Here is a 23,637-nt window from a genome sequence, read left to right as displayed (position 1 = left end):
TTGAGGGATAAGTGTTTGAGACTCGGCCTACGTTGCGATACCTAGGCCCAAGAGAAGCCTAGTCATGCACTTGATGTGGGAGGTAGGCAATGAGCAATGCACAAGGCTAGGCCCAGACCACGATGCCTAGGTTCAAAGGGTGCTAGACTGGTTGGCTTAGCTTTGAGCCTAAGTATGATGCCCGGGTAAAAAACATGGGACGCGAGAGGCAAATGTCGGCAATGCTTAAGACTAGACCCAAGTACCGATGTCTAGGTCCAAGGAGTGCTAGGCTAGTTGGCCTAGCACTAGGCTGAGGCAACACTCCTAAATCTAGGGGATTCTAAGCTGAGTGGCCTGGTTACGGACCTAGGCATGAGATCTAGGCCAAAAAACAACAGGTTTTGACATCTTTATAAATATACAATGTTAGGCTGGTGACCCGGTGTCATATACACTTATATAGAAGGCCTAGCAATTACACTAGGCTTGACTGTAAGCCTGGGTGCTATACCCGTTTCAATTGGTAAAAAAAAAGGTTTTGAGTTAATAAAGAAATATTTTAAAAAAATACTAGAAGAATGGGTTTTAGAATAGCATTTTGTTTTTTTTATCAGAACAAAAGCATAATAAAAGAATGAAGAAAAATACAACTTCAAATAACGTAGCTTCCTTGATATTAATTCTTTTATTTACATATTAAGTTCCCTTGTAGCACCCAAAACAATAATTAAAAATGAAGTACTAAAATAAAAGGAGGTTGAATCCTCAATGAACCTTTGTAACTCTAGAGAAGGAGCATATGTCGTGATATAAATAATGAATGGAAGTGCAGAAGAAAATCAATCTCTCCCAAGAAAATTAATCTTTGTTTTATAACATTTAGCACGGTGGTAGGATTTTTCAGTCGACTTTCCATTCTCAACGACGAAAGCCATCTTTAACCCCCACATGGTGTGGAGTTCATGGTTACACTTAAGAAGATTTTTATACACTTAAGAATATTGATGAAGTATAAACTTTCTGAGTAAGTATCTTGTATTACATGTAATAAACCAATGAATAGCCAACTCCTAAATGGTATGATGCTTAGAGTTCTTTGACACTTAGAATCTAAGCTAAAAAACTTGAGTTCAATTTAAAATCCTGAGGCATAAATGTTTGAGACTCGGCCTATATTGCAATGCCTAGGCCCAAGAGAAGCCTAGTCATGCACTTGATGTGGGAGGTAGGCAGTGAGCAATGCCCAAGGCTAGGCCCAGACCACGATGCCTAGGTTCAAAGGGTGCTGGGCTGGTTGGCTTAGCTTTGAGCCTAAGTATGACGCCCGGGTAAAAAACATGGGACGCGGGAGGCAAGTGTCGAGCAATGCTTAAGACTAGACCCAAGTACCGATGTCTAGGTCCAAGGAGTGCTAGGCTAGTTGGCCTAGCACTAGGCTGAGGCAACACTCCTAAGTCTAGGGGATTCTAAGTTGAGTGGCCTGGTTATGGATCTAGACATGAGATCTAGGCCCAAAAACAACAGGTTTTGGTATCTTTATAAATATACAATGTCAGGCCGGTGACCCGGTGTCATATACACTTATATAAAAGGCCTAACAATTACACTAGGCCTGACTGTAAGCCTGGGCGCTATACCCGTTTCAATTGGTAAAAAAAAAGGATTTTGAGTTAATAAAGAAATATTTTAAAAAAATACTAGAAGAATGGGTTTTAGAATAGCATTTTGTTTTTTTTTTGTCAGAACAAAAGCATAATAGAAGAATGAAGAAGAATACAACTTCAAATCGCAGCTTCCTTGATGTTAATTCTTTTATTTACATATTGAGTTCTTTTGTAGCACCCAAAACAATCATTAAAAATGAAGTACTAAAATAAAAGAAGGTTAAATCCTCAATGAACCTTTGTAACTCTAGAAAAGGAGCATATGTCGTGATATAAATAATGAATGAAAGCGTAGAAGAAAATCAATCTCTCTCAAGAAAATTAATCTTTGTTTTATAACATTTAGCACGGTGGTAGGATTCTTCAGTCGACTTTCCATTCTCAATGACGAAGGCCATCTTTAACCCCCACATGGTGTGGAGTTCATGGTTACAGTGCATGAACTAAACACCTTCATATAAGCATATGATCTCATGGTTAGTCTTAGGGACATGCATATTGTACAATTCAAGTAATTTTAGCTAAAAAGTTACCTGGGTTATCTGCTCTGAATCCATCCTCCTGTTGGAACTCCAACTGTGTTTCTCTCAGGAGGATCTATTAGAGTAAACTTTGCAGGGTCTTTTGCAGGGTCGAAGTTCCCAACCCCAGTTCCAACAACAAAGAAATTGAAACCATGGAGATGGAATGGTGGGATTCAACAGTTAGCAGATTGGTGTCCTGCAATACCAGTTCAATGGTGGAATTGAAAGCTACCTTACTGAGCCTTGTTCCTAATGAAGTGCCTAATAAGTTAGTTGTAAGGGGCACACCAGTATAGTTAAAAGGAACAGGAGGTCGATCAGGGAAGTTAGTTCTGAAAACTCCGGATATATTGAAGTAATGAGCCTGCAATAGTCCAATCTTGGGCATCACAAAGGTTATGTTGTCCAATGAGGCTGGAAGTTGTGTATCATTTTGGCAGGTAGGGCACGGGTTCTGTCCTAAACCAATTGTGTAGAAGAGATGGTGATCGATGTGAAGAGGGACTTTGGCAGGAAATTATGGAGTATTCAAGCTTCTAAGTTTACTGTTGTAATCTAATGCAAATGCGTTGTCATTAGGGGTAGGCAGTATTGGCAATTTGGCATACTTCGGAGATTGTGTTTGGAGTACCTTTGTATTGCAGAATGGCTGTAACCGTTTTGTTGTCTACAGGAATTGGTGCATCCATGAAAGGTCTAGCTGCCATGAAATACCTACTTGGAGTTTGATCAGCCTTGATCAGAACATTTGTGGCTTGCCCTGGTGCAAAGGGATAGCTTGGGTTGTGAAGGGCTTAGTGTAGACCGCATCAATCTCGAAAACGATCTAGTTATGAGTGAAGCATTGATGATCCTTAGTAGATATTACTGTAGTTGAGCTTGTGATAATAAGTCATTCTTGATAGTAAAGTATGAATCTACCATAATTAAATAAGGATCTACCCCAAACAGATTGTATGAATGGTCTATCAAATACATTTATGGACCAGTGAAACAAGTCTAAATTCAAGAAGAGATCTGGTTGCTCAAGACCAGAATAACAACTCAAAATGACCATAACTTTTGATTCAATCATTGGATCGTACTTAAATTTTTAAAGGAGTTTTTAGATACCGTTTTGTGATAGTCAAATCTTTAAATTTTGAAAATATTACCCCGGGCCCCCAATCTTGGTAGTTTTTTTGTATGATTTTTGGCAGTTTTTTTTATGATTATCCTTGTTAGTTTTACATTTTATGCCGTTTTAGTTGAGGTAGGGTTTTTAGTCTATTTAAGGTTTTGTAAACCTCCTAAAGAAAGGGACTTGAGGATTGTTATTCTAAAGAAAATAAAACCTGCAAGCTTAGGTTTTACATATGCAGTCCCTTTCGCTCATTAAAAATCTTGTGTTCTTTCTTTTGCTTTTGCAGGAGTTCACTTTTTTCATTGAAGCACTAATCAGACAATTTAAATAAGGTGGTTAATGCTCTTAGTCGATGTGTGACTTTACTTAGTGCCATACGTGCCCATATGCTAGGATTTGATACTTTCTATGAGTTGTATTCGGGTGATGCCTCGTTCGGTTAGATTTATGTTGAGTTAATTGAGGGAGCTAAAAGAGATAACTATGTGCTTTTATATAATTATCTTTTTCATGGTTTGTAGCTTTGTGTTCCAGATTGCTCTTTATTAGAGCATATCATTCGTGAATTGCATAGTGAATGGCATTTTGAATGGGATAGGATGTTGACTCTAGTATCCATAGATTATTACTAGCTTAAATTAGTAGGACAAGTTTCTAAATTTTTCAAGAGGTGTGCTGTTTGTTTGAGGTCCAAAAGGGCCTTATTGAATACTGGGTTGTACACCCTATTAACAGTTCCTGATGCTTTATGGCTAGATGTGAGCATGGATTTGTATTGGGCATACCTTGTACACAATGAGCTATGGATTCTATTTTTGTTGTTATTGATAAGTTTTTGAAGATGACCCATTTTATAGCCAGCTGAAAGATCATGAATGCATCTCAGGTAGCCCAACTTTACTTCAACGAGGTAGTTCGTTTGCATGACATTTCTAAGTCCATCATTTCAGATAGGGATGTTAAGTTCATGAGTGATTTCTAGAAGAGTTAGTGCGAAAAGATGGAAACTCAACTGAACTTTAGTAGTGCTTATCACCCTTAGACAAATGAGTAGACAGAGGTAGTTAATCGCAGTATTGACAACTTACTTCGAAGTCTAGTTGGAGATAAGCCGAAACAATGGGATATTGCATTTCCATAAGCGGAGTTTAGTTATAATAGGTCTCAGAATTGGATTACTCAACCAAGTCCCTTTGATATTGTCTATAGGCATAATCCTTTTAGAGTACGATGGCTAATTCTTGTACCTCGCATTGAACGTTTGAGCATTCAAGCAACTGACATGATAGATTACTTGCATGGAATTCATAAACAGGTCAAGTAGAAAATCAGTGATAACACCACCATATATAAGACCATTGTGAAAGGTTTCCAGTAGGTGATTATAACAAGTTGAAGAAAATGAAGATAGGTTCTTCTGAGGTGTTGTAGAAGATAAATGATAATGCCTACAGGGTTCATCTTCCTCATCATCTAAAGACTCCTGATGTCTTCAATGTCCAATACTTGACTTCTTATTTGGAGGAGGAACAGAACTTAAGGACAAGTTCTCTCCAACCCAGAAAGAATGATGTAGTTAAGCTTGTGATAACGGGTGATGTTGGGCAACCAGATGTGGGTCTGCCATGACTAAATAAGGATTTACTCTAGACAAATTATGTAAATGACCTAAAACATACATTTATGGACTAGTGTGACAGGTCTAGGCCCAAGAGGAGTCTGGTCAGGCCAGACCAGAATAACAACTTAAAAGAGCCATAACTTTTGATCTGACCTTTAGATCATGCTTAAATTTTTACAGGAGTTTTTGTCGGCCATTTTCCAACTGTCGGATCTTTATATTTTGAAAATGTTGCTATGGGGCCCTGATTTTGGCAGTTTTTATGATTCTTCTTGTTATTTTCAGATTTCATGCTTCTTTCCTTTGTAATTTCATATTTTTTATTTTTTTTCTAGGTGAAGTAGGGTTTCTAGTCTATTTAAAGATTTTTAAATCTCTTAAAGAGGAGGACTTGAGGATTGCCATTTTAGAGAAAATAAACCTGTGAACTTGAAGTTCACTTTTGCAGCCTCTTTCACTCATTAAAATTCTTTGTGTTCTTTCTTTGTTTGTTGCTGTCTTTAATTTCTGCCTGCATCAAATAGGTTTTACATGACTCCACCTCCATAACAAAGGTATCTATTATAGTAATAAGAAATATTTTTCAGAAATCTAAGTTGGAATGTGTTTTTCAAATACATGCTTGTATTTACTTTTGATGCGGATTTTTTTCAAAAATTGTTCGGGGTTTTTTTGTGAAATTTTAAAGAAGATCAATGGTTCAAACATTAGTCTTATGTTTCTCTGAAAAAGGGAAAAGTGGCCCGGGTTTTCCATTTATCATGTGAGCATCTGAATTTTGTAGTGGCAAACCCAACTTATTACTTTAGTTAACAATTGTTTTAACATCTGAGATCCACCATTCTCCTACATGAAAAATCTTACAATTTAGATACTCCATTTAAAAAATTTCAAATTTTCTATCTAGTTTCCTCTAGTATTATATATAACCGAACCTAAGATGATATTAGTTTCTTGGTATGGATGAGGAAATGGAAATGGAGTTCCTTCTTTAGGCATGATGACAACAACACCATAAACCGTGGCTCTTAGCCATAAAATATGAGCATGCCACCATAGTGTTCCTCTTTGGCTTGTAACATTAAAAGTATAAATGTAGCTTTTCTCATTCTTGAAGGGGCATTGTGTAATATATGAAGGTCAGTTAGCTCAACCATTGTGAAATTGTTTTAAGTCATGCCTATAAACAACAATACAAGAAAGTTAGTTTTACAAGTACAACCATCACATTCATGGTTACAACCATCTTTATGTGTATAATTGGTGACATTAACAAGAACTTGATATCTTTCTTGTACATAAATGGTAGGTCTAGGAAACATCCCATTTATAGTGAAAATTGGCTTGGCATTACACAACTTGCTAACACTCATGACTTGTATCTGCACTAAAGCAATAGTTAGTCACCAAATCAATAATTCTAAATTTTAGCCTATAAAAAGAAGCAGTTGCCATACATTTAGGCATCTTGGTTTTTAAATAAAGATCTTTCTCTTACTTTTTTTCTTTGTATTTTTGTAATGTTCAAGTTTTATTTCATGTTATATTTTCATTAATCTTCTGTTTATGCTTATCATTTCCTTTACTATACTTAGTTAATATATATCATAGTTATGTTTTTATCTTGTTTATTTATATTTTTCTTATTCATTATGTTTAGTCAAGTTTATTTTTGCTGAGATGAAAATGTTACACTAATAGTGTAAGAATAAGTATAATACAAACTTAACATGGACTTTAATGTTTATGTTCAAGAAAGTTGTTATTAACATGTTTTATAATTGTTATCTTACTCCTTCTTAATACTTTGTTTGTTAAGTGGTGAGTCTAGATTCGTGGTGTACAACCATTGGCACAACAAATACTTGATTTTTTCATAACCTATTTTGTATGGATAATCAACACTTGTTTTTTAAAAGGTACTCAATTTGTTGTTGACATAAGTTAGCACCATGAATACTTGATAACATTTACAAGTATTGACGTTACTCGAATAAGATAATTAATATGATCATGTCAATAGCTTCAAATGAGCCATCAATGATCAATCACCCGATTAGAACCTCCTTTGTGCATGGTTTTCTATTGAGTAATAAAAAGAGTTTGAACTATACTTATTTTAAATACCATTAGTGGATCCTATAACCTTGAAAATTATTTTATCTTTGTTTAATATTTACATTAATATCATATTTCAAAGTTTTTTTCAACTCTGTTTCTTTTATTATTTATGGTTTTATATAATTAACCTTCATGTGGATCAATCCCAGTCTTGTTGGGTTATTTATTACTTTGACACTCCCATACTTGGGAGAAGACATCAATCATTTGATTGTGTCACCCTATTTTCTATATGGTTAAAATTTTATAGCCATATAAGATTGTTAATGCCTTTAAATAAGGCCTAAGAATTTCTATTTGGAATGTGTAATATTTTTCTAGTTAATTTAGGATTTTGTTTTTTATTTTATTTAAAACTCTTTTATTATTTTTCAACTTTATTTAAGATATTTCTCCTGTTATATAACAAGTATAAATAAAAGAGCAATAAATACTAAGTTTTTTTTAGTGAGAATATTAAGTAATAAAATCTAGAATTAGGATTTTTATGTGGTGACCATTTTTAGCAAAATTCTATCTTTTTTTGTACTTATAATCTTTTTTATGTTGTTTTCATCCATGTTAGTTGGTATTAGAGCCCAAATGATTCCTAATGGTTAGTTTTTAAGAGCTATTGGATAATCATAACTAGTAGAAGTGGCAAAACATAACTTGCTTGTGTAAGAGCGGTTGAAGAGGTTTCTCCTTGAGATAGAGGCATTCAAGAATTAGTGATAGAAGATATGCATAGATTAATTCATTAGTTGGTGCTTATGAACGAGGAGAGTGATCATGGATCCATGACTACCTTTGAAAACTTATTAAGGAAACAATCTCTTGATTGAGATGAGTATCATAAATATTTATGGATTCAGATAAAATGCCTTGAGTTTAGGGGAACCTTATAGGTAGAGAAGCTTATTAATTGGTGGAATAAATTTGAGAGGTTTTTTAAATACAAGAAAGTCCTAGAGTAGATAAAAGTGAAGAGTGAAGCTAGCCATCATCATATTAAAAAGGAAAGCTTATGCTTGCTAGGAGCCATTGAAAATGTCAAGAGAAAGACGAGGTAAATAAAAGATTTGTGATTTGAAAAAGATGAAGAAGTATTTTTTTTCTTCATTTGATACATTTAAACTTTATACTAACTCCAAACATTGAAACAAAGTGGAGAACTATTGATGAATACATTGATAATTTCTACTAAATAGTGGCTATGAATGATATCTCAGAAGCGGAAAAACAGTTGGTTGTCAAGTACCTAAGTGCATTACAACAATGCATTTAGGACATATTGTATATGCAGTCTTTGTGAACAGTTTTAGAAGTCTATTAGAGGGTTTTGACTATAAAAAAACAATAAGTTATTAGGATAACTTGCAGATAAGACTTTCTATCTAAATAAAATAATAAAATGGGTATGCATCAATAAACAAAAATCTTTCTTTTAACTTGAATTAACAGCTAAACAAACCGTAGATGAATGTTATAGTTCTAAACCTGATCTATACTTTTGTGATTTAGATATGGGAAATAAGGGTATCATATGTTTTTAGTGCCATAAGCTAGAGAGTCATTTGAGTAAAAATCATTTAGTAGAAGAACTAGACGAGAAGGTGGGTGATTCTGTTTATATTGATTCAGATGGTAGTAAAGAGGTTTTGCAAGGTGACAATAATGTTACCTTATTTATTTAAAGGAGCTTACTTAGTCCAAAAGGTGATTTGAGTGGTGATTAACTAAGTACTATTCTTTTTTGTTCAACTTTTATGATCTAAAATAGGGTATGTATTTTGATCATCGATAATGGTAGTTATGAGAATGTATTGTTGGTTAAGAGAGTAGAGAAGTTATAGCTTAAGATAGACAAACATCTCAAGTCTTACAAACTAATCTAGATTGAGTAATCTTTGACAAATTATGTATTGTTTCATTTTTTTTTATAGGTAAGAGGTATTTTGATAATGTTGTGGGTGATATGGTTTCAATGGATACATTTCATTTACTATTAGGTAGGTCATGATCATATGATAAGAATATCATACATGACAATATGTATATCCTTATTATAAAAGAGAAGTGTATATCATTGGTTCACAAAAAAGAAAAGGTAGTTGTTAAGAGCAAAGGTAAAAAAATGTTTTTTATATCCCAGTTTCTGAAGAAGAAAGAGATTATGGAGAATTAAAATTAAATGAGACAAGGTAAAATGTAAAATAATTCAATGACAACTAGTAATGGTTCTATAAAAATTAAGAGTATTTTGAAAAATTATGCTTGACGTGCTTTATCCTAGTCGGTTAATTATACAATGCCAACACATCAGAGGACAATAAAGTGCAAGGACACTAACATCATTTTTTATCTAACTATTGGATCGGGCTAGAAATCTGGTAGGAGATTCTAAAGCTCATGTTTTCTTTAAAGTTAAAATTTCATATATATCCGAGATTGGACATGCTTTCAAATAAGTTCTAGATGTTACTATTTAGGATATGTAATATTTTCTGAATTGATTTAGGATTATTTTTTTATATAGTTTAAAACTCTTTTATTATTTTTATAACTTTATTTAGGATGTTTTTCCTAGTATATAAGAAGCCTAAAAGAGTGATAATATTAAGTTTTGATTATTGAAAATATTGAGTAATAAAATTTGGAATTAAGATTTATGTGTGGAGATTTTTTTTGACAAAATTTTGCATTTATTTATGCTTGCTACTTTTTCTTATGTTTTTTCTATCTATAACAAATGATAATCCTTTAGTCTATATCAAGTTTTCTCCTATTATTTATAAAAAAAAGGCAAGAATTCCTTCAAATCAATGAAGTTGACTTCTCTATCGTAGAAACCATAGAGATACAGGTGCATTGACTTTTTTGTTATTATTGGACATGAGATAATACCTATAAGATTGAAAAGCTTTTTTTTAAGATGTGGTGGAGATAGATATGTATACATATAATTTTGCTCATTGGAACAATTATTTGACATTCAAAATTTTTTTAGTTTCACATTTTACAAGTAGCAAAGTTTAAGAGACATGGGAATATGGTTAGAGTTGTTATATCCTTAAGAAATGTGCAACATATATTTTATTGGTTACATCAAAAGTCTCTACAAATTACATGTATCATCTAAAATTAGTTATGCCTCAAGATGATTGCATATAATTGTTTTTAAAGTAATTTTTAGTGTTTTCCATTTCTTTGTTTTAGGTACTATCATTTTATTTTTTCAACAATTTGAGGTGATAGGACAATAGAAAACACTAATAAAAATATTAATATTACCAATGGGCAAAGCTTTACTATAGTGGGTGACCTCAACAAGCATTCCATTTTTATAGTGTAAGTTTTAAAAGATGAAAGAAAAATACTTTTTTTTGTATCTTACTCTATTTAATTTTAAATATGTATAACTAAGGTAAATTCTAAGAAAAAGAAAAAGAAATATATTATAAAAAAAGAGATTGTTCAATATTATGGAGAACCCCTAACCAAATCCACTCATATTACAATTACTTATTAATGGTTAATTAGGCAAGTGGTGAAATATTATAAAGAAAAAAGGTTTCTAATAAAAAAAGTAACCCTTCAAATTTATATTTTTCTCTAATCTATGGCGCATGATTCTACAGTGACAAGGCTTGGGTCGGTAAATGATACATTGGTCATCCTTCCCTGAAGAAGAATTAAATAGCAAAAAATATTAATCATTTTCATAAATATTTACTTGTATATCTGACGAGCTTTGTGATCACTTTGACTAAGATATTCTTTCATAAAAAAGATTGGAAGGATTTATACCAAAGTATGACACTAAAGAAGATGAGTTTAAAAAATATTCATATAGTCATTTTTGGGTTCTAAGTGAATAAAAAGCTCATGGTGGATAAGCCTATGAACTTTAAATGACTACATGACATCCACTCCAAAGTCATTCTTGTGTTGAACAGATGTAAATTTCAACCATTATTCACTAGTTGCCAAGATCTTGGAAATATTTTGCTAAAGGTTTAAGGGAAAAAAACAACAAGATCTTTCCATCAAAGCTCTTATCATTCATTTAGTAGTTTAAGATGAAGATACAAAGACAAACAATATTGAATTCAATGATTTAAATGGTTTACAACACATAAAAAAAATGTTTAATGGTCATTTTACACCTAAGAAAAAAGAATTTTTTTATATATAAAATGCTTTTTAAAGACCAATTTCACTCTTACCAAGCAAGAAATAAAGGAAAACATCTTAAATCACCATAAAATAATAGTAACCACAATTATAATGATTATGTTTATTTCATTTGTTGTGAATTTATACATTGTTAGAACTTTCTATTTTCAAGAACGTGGGCCTGTTGCTTAAGCTAACATTATTAAAGAGCCACTTGTTATTATATGTTTACACTAAAAGTAAACATTTAAATGTTGACTACGTGGAAATAATAGCTATTCACTATGAAATACATTAAGGTATGCTAAAGTTAAACATTAGTAATGAAATCAATCACATCTAAAAAAATAATCCAAATAAACTAGGGAAATTAGAAAGTGATTGACTAAGAAAACTGTAAGTCATGATCATCCATGAGAGATAAAAGACGTGATCAACTAGGAAAGGCAATCAACCACTAAGATAAGAAGTTCACATGATTGATTAGAATACCAAGTTTTACTTTGAATAAGAGTATGTTGCATATAACATTAGTAGAAATTAAAAGTTAGTTAGTAAACATATGATTGCTAAGAAAGAGACGTACCAATAGGGATAAGAATTGTATTAGGATGCATGGCATGAGCTCCTGGTCTACTATGAATAGTTTGTATAGGATTATGAATTATAGTTCATGTAGGATTCAATCTTTGTAATAATATAAAAAGGTCATCCAGTTACTAGAAACAATGACTAACCCTATACACATAATTTTTTATGCAATTTACCTTTATTTTGCAATTTATATCTAGTAATTTATCATTTTCCTTGGTTTTCTTTATAAATGTATTGTTCTTTTATTGTTTTCTTATGTTATTCTAGTTTATTTTAGCCTTTTTTTTAATCTATTAAAATTAAGTAAGATTTCTTATATTTTATTTGATTTGTGAGAATATTATCTGCCAACACTTGGAACTCAGTTCTAAATTATAGTTTCTCTCCATTAGAAAAAAAAACGAAGAACATATAATATAATTGATCCAGAAACATCTGATATAAATGTTTATAAAAATAAAGGATGAAACCTTTTGATTGGGATATTTTGATGATCCTATCTATGATAAGATAGATATGAATTGGTACTCTTCACTAATTTATGATGTTTATTTTTATGATGGTTATGTTGATAATGAGAGCATAAACAATGATAACTATGAGAGTAATGATATCGATAATGTCCTTATTAATAAGTTAGAGGTTGAGTGCAAAGAGAACATGGAATGTACTAAATAAAAAAAATTGATATAAGATATTTTGATCCTTTTGATTATATATTTATTGTTATTATAAAGATAGATTTGTTCAAGAATTATATGGATGCAATACACATTGATGAAAGACTAAAGTTGATAACTTGAATTGTTATACCCTTTAAGTAAAGAAAGAAAAGGAGTTGGAGAGCCTTAATTGAACATCTATGAGATAAAGTTAAGAATAATTTGAACTAAAAAAAGAGTTCTTTGCTATATGGAGAGACTGATACACGAAATATCTTTCTTTATGATATTTTAATTTTTTTCTATTTAGTTTAGCAATGCCTATATAACTCTATAGTTGTTTATTAGGATTTGTTTCTATGTAGGGTAGATCTATAACAAGTATAAATGGGGATACTTAACTTGTATTCTATAGACTACTTTGAAAAAAAAATATACAATAATAAAATTTCAAATTAATGTTTTTGTGTGGAGGCTCTATTAGGTGAATTATGTATTCCTTACGTTTTTTATCTTTTTTGTATTGTTTCCATCTACATCACCTTCTTTAGGTCAATTAGATTGTTCAAGGTGAAATGTTCTTGAAAATAGTTTGTTAAAACACTACCAATGTCCTTTCCCTCCTCATAAATCCATTGTTTTGGATTTAGTTTCAACTTTTTTATATAATTACGCTTCACATGATGGTTATGTTTATATGAGAGAAAAAGATTTTATGAGTCCAAAATTGTGAGTGAATGATAAATTCATCTAAAAGAATTTTTGATTGATATGTTTTGTAATCCAAGAACCTTAAATCCCACATTCAAATATTATAAGATTTTCTTGTAGCTTATGTAGTGGAAAGTTAACGAGTTAAAAATAAACATGTAGAGCACTAAATATTGTAGAGAGAAGAGGACCCAGGGGTTTTAGGCTTAATCTACAAGTGCATGCTCTCTCGACACAACTTAGCATAATTTGAGTTTACTGTAAAATAATTTTTTAGTTTATTAAAAAATATTTTTTGCCATGCAATTTTGTTTAGCTGGACCATAAATGAAATGTTTGAACACTTTTATTTATTAATGAAAAAATACGTGTTTTTAGATTTTTTTTTTGTTTATGATGGGTAATTAATGCAAAATAGTGAGAATTAATTTTGGTTTAAAAATTCAGTTGCTGTCGAAGTTCCTTCTACAAATGGATAAGACTTTTGTAAATGGATAAGGCTTTTGTCTTAGTGTGTACGAGCTTTTGAAAAAAAAAATAGAGCAATCGCCAATTTCTTGTTCTATCAAGAGGGTTGGCATTGCTCCTAAAATAATTTTTTTTTTTTACTTTTGTATTTCAAAAAGGGTTTAATAGGGAGATGTTTTGCATATCTTGTCATAGCTTATTTGTCTTCTGCTTTACTATTTTTCTAGCTTTTTTTGCCTCTAGTTTATTTACTTTTTTACCCATTTTCCCCTATGCTCTAGAGTTTAAGTTCTAGTCCTTTGTAGAGAGATTGTGAATTTCTTTATTCCTTTAGTTTATAGACTTTCAAAGAAGAGTATCCTTTAAAACTTAAGTTATTGAAATATTGAAAGACTATTTATAACAAGATCATTTGCACCAAGTGACAAGCATTTTAGTCTTAAGAACAAAGTGTATAATCCTTGATAACATGTTTATTTCTTTGTTAAAATATTTTCAACAAATAAGTGCCTTACACTGGTTTTAGTTTAATGCCTTTTATTTTAAGTATAATAATGTGTTCTATATGTGTTAGTATGCATGATAGGATCCACTTTGAATTAATAACTATCCACTTTGAATTAATAACTTTGAATAACTTACTATATACATAATATACATGCTAGGAAATTGTTTTAATTCAATTTTAAATTTAAAGTGCTATAATTTATTTATAAGCTTGCATGCTATTTAATATTTAGTTATCATACTTTTAATTTAAACTAAATAATTGCTATCTAAATTATCACTATCTAAATTGTTTTAATTCAATTTTAAATTTAAGTGTTATACTTTATTTATAAGCTCGCATGCTATTTAATTCTTAGTTTTCATACTTTTAATTTAAACTAATTGCTATCTAAATTATCACTTTTACATCTAGCAATGGAAGTTTCAATATTAGTTAAGTTATGAGAGATATTTCCCTAGCGTTCTTCATTATTTCTTCATATTCTTCCCCCTATCCTCATAGATTCAAATATGAAACTCTTAGGTTTGACATTGCATCTATATTTTGATTCCAGAACAACTTCAAAGAAGAATGTTTAGACCTTGTATGTTGAAGATGAAAAAAAAATGATTCAAACATGTTTTTCTAGGAAAAAGTAGCAAGACATTATTTAACCTTTCTTTGATACATGCCATATATGTTTGTTAGTTCATCCAAGTAAGTCTTAGACCTCTAAACCCAATATCACTAAGATCACAATCATTAAAGACATTATAAAAAGCTTTTATATAAAGAAGATTCTTGGGCAAACTACCTTTCTTTTCATGGGCATACAATGTTTTGTTGAAATCCTTATAAATTAACCATGACAAAGATATTTTAGGCTAACCATAAACTCTAGGTAATTTGTATTCAAATCACCACCCGAGTTTAGAATTTATAAACCAATGTGGTGCTTTGAAAAGGTCTATAAGTTTAGGTAGATATTGTCTTTCCAAAATAAAGCTAGACCCTTGTTCTACATCTACCCTATATCATAATTAACTACAATCAAATTTAGGAAATTATTTTATGAAAACTCTAAGCATTATACAAGAACTATTGGATAAGCAACTACTAACTAATTTGATGATATGAGCAGTTTGCATATATTTTCTTAAATTGATCTCAGTATTCATGTAGGGATTCTCCATTGTGCTACCTCACACCATAAATTTATTTTTGAATGTTAGCTGCCCTTGAAGCTGGGAAATATTTCTTTAAAAAAAACCTTTTCATCTTGTTCCATGTGGTAATGCTTCCAAATGATAGATAGTAGAGCCAATCCTTAACCAAATCCTTAAAAGAAAATAGTTAGTTTTTTAATTTAATTTGCTCTTCAATCACTCTCGTTCCATATGGTAATGCCCACACTCATACTCATGCATACCACATGAAACTTCTTTAGATATCTATGAGAATCTTCACCTGCAAGGCCATGAAAAGTGAGCAAAAGATGTATTAGTCTAGACTTTAATTAAAAAGTAATAGTAGCATCTAAAGTAGTGGATGTTATACGTAAAGGTTATTGATTCAAATAAAAAATAGCAAGCTCTTTCAAAGTTTGATTCCCAGCCATAACTTCCTCCCCTTCTAGATTAGAATCGCTAGCAAATAAGGAACCAAGAGCTAGATCGTTTTCTTTAGGATTACTATGAGCTTCCCTCCTTAACCTGTGCAAGGTTCTCTTTACTTCTAAATTGCACTATAAATCACCTTGATTAGAAGATCGAGTTACAATCATAAACAATCAAGGAAACTCTAATAAACCATGAAAAACAAACCAGGAAATAAAAATTCAATGCTAAAAAAAATGCCTAAGAACCTTAGAAAAAAATGTAATTTAGCCTCGAGAGGGTGGGGGCTAGCAATCTAAAAGGAACTAGTCTTGCTGAGAATATCATTTACCTTAAAAAAAACTATAATATCCAGGTCTAGTTCTACCAAAATTAGAATTCTATCGAGACCTTAACTATAATGAACTAACTAATTTTTTCATTTTAAGAAAGAAATAAGGTTCACTAGGATCACAAAAATCAACTAGAATCTCTACCCAACAACAACGCCAAAATATGTGTGCGGTCACAAACAACTATATATAAAACCTAAACTCTTAAAAATACATATAGTGGTGCGAGTAAGGATTGTTCCCTTTGAGAGTATCTAGCCTAGTTTTAGACTATGTGAACAAGGATGAGTGGGGTGCAAATATAATAAAAACAATTATGAGAAAAACAACTAGGAAAAAAAATTCTAATTACAGGATTAAAATTAACCAGAAGAACAAACATTGGTCTAAGTTAACATCCACCATTGGAAATTTTACAATTGATCATTAATGCAAGTATATATCAATTCACATTTTCAATTTTCACCGTTGGAATTATTTTTTTGTGTCTCCTTAATTGCATTTAATTAGAAATAAGTGATCTAATTAATCCTAACTACTAAATAACCCAAGAAAAACACTAAAAGTTTAATCTAGTAGCAGCCTTAAAAATTAGAAAGATCGATAAAACTAAACAACATAAGCACGAGCAGTTGCATTTAATTTAGTCAAATATTATATCTATTATTACCTATTTTTGAGTCCCCGCACACAAAAAAAGAAGAGAAAATACAAAAATATCAAAAAATATATTCGGAAGAAAACCAAACAAAATAATAGCAGTGAAAAGAGAATGTCAGAGTGCCTAGAAAATGGCTAAAAATTCAATGAAGAAGTTCAAAAATACAAAGATTGAAATTTAACAGTATATTTTTTACTAATGAAAGCCCTATTAACAAAAACAAAATCAATTGAAACAAATTAAAGTTCAGGGGTCAATTTATATTCTTTAAGAGTTGATTTGGTCAAATCAGGGACTTAATTGCATAAATATTGAAGTTTGATGGGCAATTAGAGACTTGATTGATGAAATCCAAAACCAATGACCAAACTAGAAAAGACGTGTAAATATAAGGAAAGAAATTGACCGAATCAGGGGCTAAACTGAAGAAATTGAAATTTCATTGTCAATTGAGGGTCAAAATGCACAAATTCAAAACAAATGATCAAAGTGAAAAAAGCGGTCATCTTCAAGGCTGACATTTGAATTTGACAGAGATGCAATTGAATTGATTCTTAAAATCAAAATTACAAATGAATCCTTGATTGAATAAATAAAAAATAGAGGACTGATTTGAAAATTGACTTCTTTGGCGCGTGTTTTGTTTAAAACAACATCGTTTCATCCACTGTTAAAAAAAAAAACAAGAGGGAAATGATGTTGTTTTGAATGGCACTGTACATCTCCTTCTTCCCCTAGACGCGCATAAGTAGGGGAAGAAGGAGATTTTCTCCCCTATAATGTCTTTCTCCCTCTTTCTCTCCCAAAACCCCAAACAAACAGACAAGGCTCACACCTACCTCGTGCCCTGCCATTTAGGCTAAAGAAAAAAAGGACAAGCCTTGCGGATGGCCTTGGGACGGTTACTTAATGGTTGTCTGGTCACCCACCCCTGTGACATGACTGGACAGGGGTAGTAGCCCTCTCTCCCCTTTTCCCCCTTATAAATACTAGGGGAAAGAAAGAGGGATGATGGGAAGAGAAAAAAAAAATAGAGAAAGACAAGATAGAAAAAGAAAAATAGAAAGCAAAATAAAGGTAGAACATAGGGAGAAAAAAGGAGGGAAAACAGAGAAGAAAAGAACGAAACAACAGGGGATAGAAGCAGAAGCAAGAGAGGAAGAAGGGAAAAAGCTTACAAAGAAAATAGGAAAAAAAAAGGAAGAGGAAACAGAGAAAGCACAACCGTTACACAGCAGCAGCAACCACTTTTTTTCCACCGCTGCCTAAAGCCACAACACCACCACCGATGCTCCTCCCAACCGCCACCACAAGCTACCGCTAGGTCAGCTTTCCCCAACCTTCTCTTCTCTCTTCTTCTTCTTCTACTTTGCCATCTCTATTGTTTTGCAAAATGATAATGAACAGTGAATCAATTCACTTTTCACTGTTCACATGAATAGTGAAGAGTTTTCTCCACTGTTTTCTAGGCCAAACCAGTTTCAGCCCAAACCAAAATGGTCGAGTCGGGTCCGACACAATCCAAAAAAAAATGAAAAATACCTTTAGGTTGACCTCAGCCCAACACCTATTTTGGGCCGATGTGGGCCCAACTTTTTTGGGCCGACCACGTCTTCTTCTGGACTGATCTCGACCTAGCCAGGATGGGCTCAACCCATATATTTAGGCCAACCCATCCCATTATATATTTATAATATAATAAAATTATATAAAATTATATTATATACTATATATTTAATAAAAAAAACAACAAAAAATTTCAAAAATCCTTTTAAATTTTTTTGTGATTTTCTTGTAGAATTTTCTACCAATTTTGGTTAATATTGGTTTGTATTTTTATACTGTAAAGATTACAATCTGGTATTAAAATACCCGGTTTTTCTCTGAAATGTTAAAAAACATTATATAGAAAAAAAAAACAAAAGCAATATTTTGTTTTCATGCATATAACCAAATCTCTCAAACTTATAAGAAATTTTCATACGATAAAAAAATCAAAAATATATACTAGCATGTATTTTTTTGCTTTAATAACCAATTTATTAAAACCATGAGAATTAAGCCAATATTTTAAAAAAATACCAAAAAATGTTTTTTGCTCTTTTAATATATGGGATTACAATCTTATACGTAACACGTATTCCTAATATTAAATAAGAGTTATTCTTTTGTTGACGTTAGAACGGTTAGGTTTTACCCGATAAGATAATGATCTTTTTACTAATGACGACTTTTCTTAAACTTTAGACAGACCAACAATTAGAAAACACTATAACACCTTAGCATATATCAGACAATTAGAAAATGTATCTTACCTTATGTAGGACGTATTTGGAGTGTTAATACCTTCACTTTACGTAACCAGTTCCTCTGCGCGATCTCTGAGACCACTTAAGATTTCTAGTGACCAAATACTATGTGGCGACTCACATTCCCTCTTTCCAAAAATAAAAGACAAGAAATCCTAGTCTCCCCCATTTTCCTATTTACCTAGATATTACAAGAGTGGACGCATTTTCCGTAATGCCGTACACGTGCAATAATTTCTAAAATTTAATAATTTCTGACAAAACAAATCATTAATCTTTAGTTGCTTCACAAAGTAGAGGGATCAAACAATTACATAGTTGATATCTAATCTAGCAATAGATTGCAATGAATAATAAAATAGTATGCCTCTTAGTAATTAAATGAGACAATCATGAAAATATATATATATATAAGAATATCCATTACTCAAAGTGTAAATTGAAAAATAAAAATAAATCAAATTTCACAGTCTTATTGATTCCAAGGTTCTATCTTCTTTAACCAATTATAAAAGTACAGCCACAGAAGGCCATGATGAAAACCTAAAGCAATTATTATGGAAGAGGGAAAAAAGAGATGTCCCTAGTGTATTGTTTTTTTCCCCTTTTAAAGTTCATCCCTATATCAAAAGCCCCTTAAATCTCCTAAAAATATTCTAAATATTATCCTTAAATAATAACAACAAAATTTGAATAATTAATAAAACTATTAAATAATAAAGTAGAGTCCTAATATAACTAGGAAAGTGATGTTTTCAACTGAAATTCATGCGCCAAAACTGAAAGCTTCCAAAAATAAATCACATCAAGTCTATGTATTAAATTTGCAAGCTAAAGAACGTTCCAACATATTGGTAGTACAAATACAGGGACTTTATGCCCAATTTATACCTTAATGCAGTCAGTATCTGTCACAACCCGACCCAACCTGCCAGATATTATCCTCTTTGGGCCTTGCCACCCTCACGGATTTGTTTTTAGCAGCCACATTTGGCCCCAAAACATGTCTGACAAGTCAGCAACCACCACCACTAGCCAGCTACCAACTCCTCACCCGTCGATATGATATATTACAATCCACTCCCCTTGAGGAGCCCGACGACCCCGTCGGCACCATCGGACAGTCAGTGAGGCCGACTCTGATACCAAATGTCACAGCCTGGCCCAACCTGTTAGATATTGTCCGCTTTCAGTCTTACCGCCCTCACAAATTTGTTCTTTGCAGCCACATATGGTCCCAAAATGCGTCTGATAAGTTAGCAACCAACATTATTAATAAGGCCAACTACCAACTCCTCACCTGTCGATATGAGATATTACAGTATCTCTCAAAACCATGAAAGTTTTAGAGAGTTTTCTTAGCGTTCCATAGCATCTTAAGTTATTTCAATTGGAGCACGGATGAGAAAGTTATGTCATGAATACAAAGCGGTGTTGAAATTGTCTAAAATCATCCAATTAGCTTCGTTTTGTCTTTAATATCTCCATTTGTATCTTAAATCAAAATATAAAAATAATGAATACCTTTAGGCACCTAAAAAAAAGACTAAGCATTAAGAGAGAGAAATATGAAATGTTTCATTCTCATCAGTTTCATACTTTAAATAAAAATAGTGTCCCAATATGCATTAAAATATTACCCAATATTTGAACAAAACTTAAAATAATAATTTTTACTCATTTAATTTTTGTTTAAAGAAATATCCACAAAATCAATATTTTTAATGAAAAAGACTTTAAATTATATTACACATTGAGATTGAAAATTGGAACTACATGTAATTTTTCTTTTCAATTTATGCTGATCATACCAAAATAAAGTTTTATAAACATATAAAATAAATTATGTAGGACAAATTTAAAGTTCTTGTTTTATGGTATTCTTTATGTTCCTATTCCTAATTTTTATTTTTGTTTTGTGTTTTTGGGTTTTACAAGGTTAAAAAAAACATTTCCTATTATTTTTTTAAAAAAATATTTGTAAATTTATTTATATTTAATTAAATTTTTTAATTTTGACTATATATATATATATTTGCATTTTAGGAGAGTAAAATATAATATAATTAGTAAATAAAGCAATTATTGACAAGACAAATGTTGTCGGCTTAGGAAAATAATTTAATTTTAGTAATTTCTTAGTAATGTTTTTTAATTTTTTCAGAAAACTAGATTTACTATCAAAATATGTAAAAAGACATTAAAAAATGAACATAAGCTCGTGATTTTCTAAAATTGATCGTCTTGTTGGAAATAAAATGGGCTCAACCAGCTTATCACTTCTCACTTATCCTATTGATTAAAGTAGTTATCCTCAATGACATGTTTGGTTATTATATAAAAATAAAATAAGGGAGGACGCTTAAAAAGGAAAAAAAAATCCAAGTCTAGGTGTGCAATATGGGCTTTTGTTTTAAAGGCTTAGTCAGCGGGGCCACCAAGCCGCACGCCTAGATTCTTTTATGCTCTTTTTTTTTAATATTTTAATTTTAAATTTAGATGAAAAATAAATTTAAGAAAAAAAATATTATTAAACCCGGTTGAGTCCATGACTCAGATTGCAGTTTTGACAGGATAAGTCATAATGTCTTAGTCAATCTAATATGTTATTGTCTCAATATTAAAAAAAAAATATATGCTATATTGAAAAAAATTGAAGAATTTAGTTCATTTTGAATTTGTTTTTTTGATTATTTTTTTTGTTTTTTATGTGGGATTAATTTGTTCAAAATTGTTTTTTACATGATTGTCATAGTTTCGTGATTCGGATCGCAAATGTAGTATGTTAACCCAGGTAGTTTCATTGTTCACAATGTCAATTTTTTTTTATATGAGGTTTTTTGTCATGTTGATTTTTTTAAAAAATTCAAACCACATTGTTATCGGTCATCTAAGTTACCGAGTTCAATGATGTTACTTGAAAACCCTGGCTAAATAAGGATTCAAGTCAAAAAAAAATTCATATAAATTTCATCATTTTTTTCTCTCAATTTTATACCTAGACTTTTTTATGCAGGTGAAAACTAATAAGACAACAACAACATATAAAATAAAATGATTTAATGAGCAAAAAAGGATTGCAAGTATGAACCATAAATTCATAATTTTAATCTTTAAAATTAAGTATATTGTAGTTGCCTCATTAATAGGCTTATAAGACTTTTCAATAGGCCAGAAAACCCTACCTCTACTAGAAACAACTAGAAATCTGAAAGCATTAAGTTATTAAAATAAAAATCCAAATTAAAACGTAAAATAAAAAAACTATGAAAAATAACAAAATAGGCCCAAAAAGTGTTAACCTTATCTAGCGTGATCGGGTTTCCTTTTAAGCATAGACCTGTCGTACTGGTCCATAAAAACATACTCTAGGCTATTCACATAGTTTGTATGGGTTAGATCCTCTCCTGAATGCTCAGAACCTGTAGTTTGTACGAGCCTAAACGCATCATTTTTTCTACTAGTCGATCAGGTTATATTTGGACTAGTCAAGTCGACTAAGTCATGTCAGGAAAACTTCGAGATAATTTAATTTTAAACTTGATTGAGGTAAGAAGTTGAGTTATGAGTTTTTTTTATTTCAATTTCATCCTCATATTTTTTTTACCTATCGGATGAGATGTTTTTGGACTGATCAAATAGACTGGATCATGTCGAGACAATTCCTACAAGATTTAAATTAAAACTCGAAAAAAAGAAGAAGTCAGATAATGGGTTTCAAGATTAATCCAGACCACATTTAATAAAAAATACCTATTATTTTTCTATGTCCTGGATATTTTAAACTCGAGGTACGAAAGAAATCAGATTAGGAGGTTTCAAGTTAATCCATTCGGCTATATTTAATAAAAAAATACCTATTATTTTTCTATATCCTGGATATTTTATGTTACATTTAAGATTTTTTTGACCCTATCCGCAGCGCAACATTAGCTTGTAAAGTAGTGATGTTGTTGTTGTGTAAAGATTAAGAAATTGTAGCACGTATTCTGGTAATGGAGTGCTAGACAAAGATGGTGAAAAGAGACGTGAAATCTGAAAAAAAAAATAAAAAAAAAATAGGTGCTTCATCGTGGGATGTCTTTATATCCTCGTTGATGACATTTCACATCAGACAGGGGAAAACAGGGGATCATCTGTGTTGTTCGTTTGATACTTTTCTTGTCCTAAAGACTAGGAAACGTAGTCGCTGGCTTTCTTCTATGCATGTGTTCGTGTTTCGGTATGTGTACATCTCTAGGTTCAAAATTCCTGTCTAGTCAACAACAACGCAAGTGTATGTAGAACCCTTTTCATTTATTAAAGCTTCTCCTTCCATCGAATGAACGCCTTCGACTGACTGGGGAAAACAAACGTCGAACGATTTAGGCAGGGAGTGGTCCATTCATTTGTTTCAAAATCAATCCATTTACTATAGCTTTCACATCCAAATCCAATGCAACCTTTTGATTTGGTGATCTTGGAAAACAAACGGCAACAAAATCTGTTCTATCTGGACCATATACTGTTTTTTCCTTAAAGATAACAAAACTCAGAGGAGTTACCGCATTGTCACAGAACATCAGCTCATCATCTTTCCTTCTCTTTTTCAATGGCAACAT

The 23,637-nt window shown here is 31.4% G+C and overlaps 1 pseudogene; it reads right to left on the bottom strand.

Moving 5' to 3' along the window:
* Positions 1-1,948: 1,948 nt before the first annotated feature.
* On the bottom strand, positions 1,949-23,637 carry LOC133677543 (laccase-11-like; annotated as a pseudogene).

The sequence above is a fragment of the Populus nigra genome, chromosome 17 (assembly GCF_951802175.1).
Source record: "Populus nigra chromosome 17, ddPopNigr1.1, whole genome shotgun sequence".
Classification (NCBI taxonomy): domain Eukaryota; kingdom Viridiplantae; phylum Streptophyta; class Magnoliopsida; order Malpighiales; family Salicaceae; genus Populus; species Populus nigra.
This window is presented reverse-complemented; position numbering and strand designations above follow the sequence as displayed.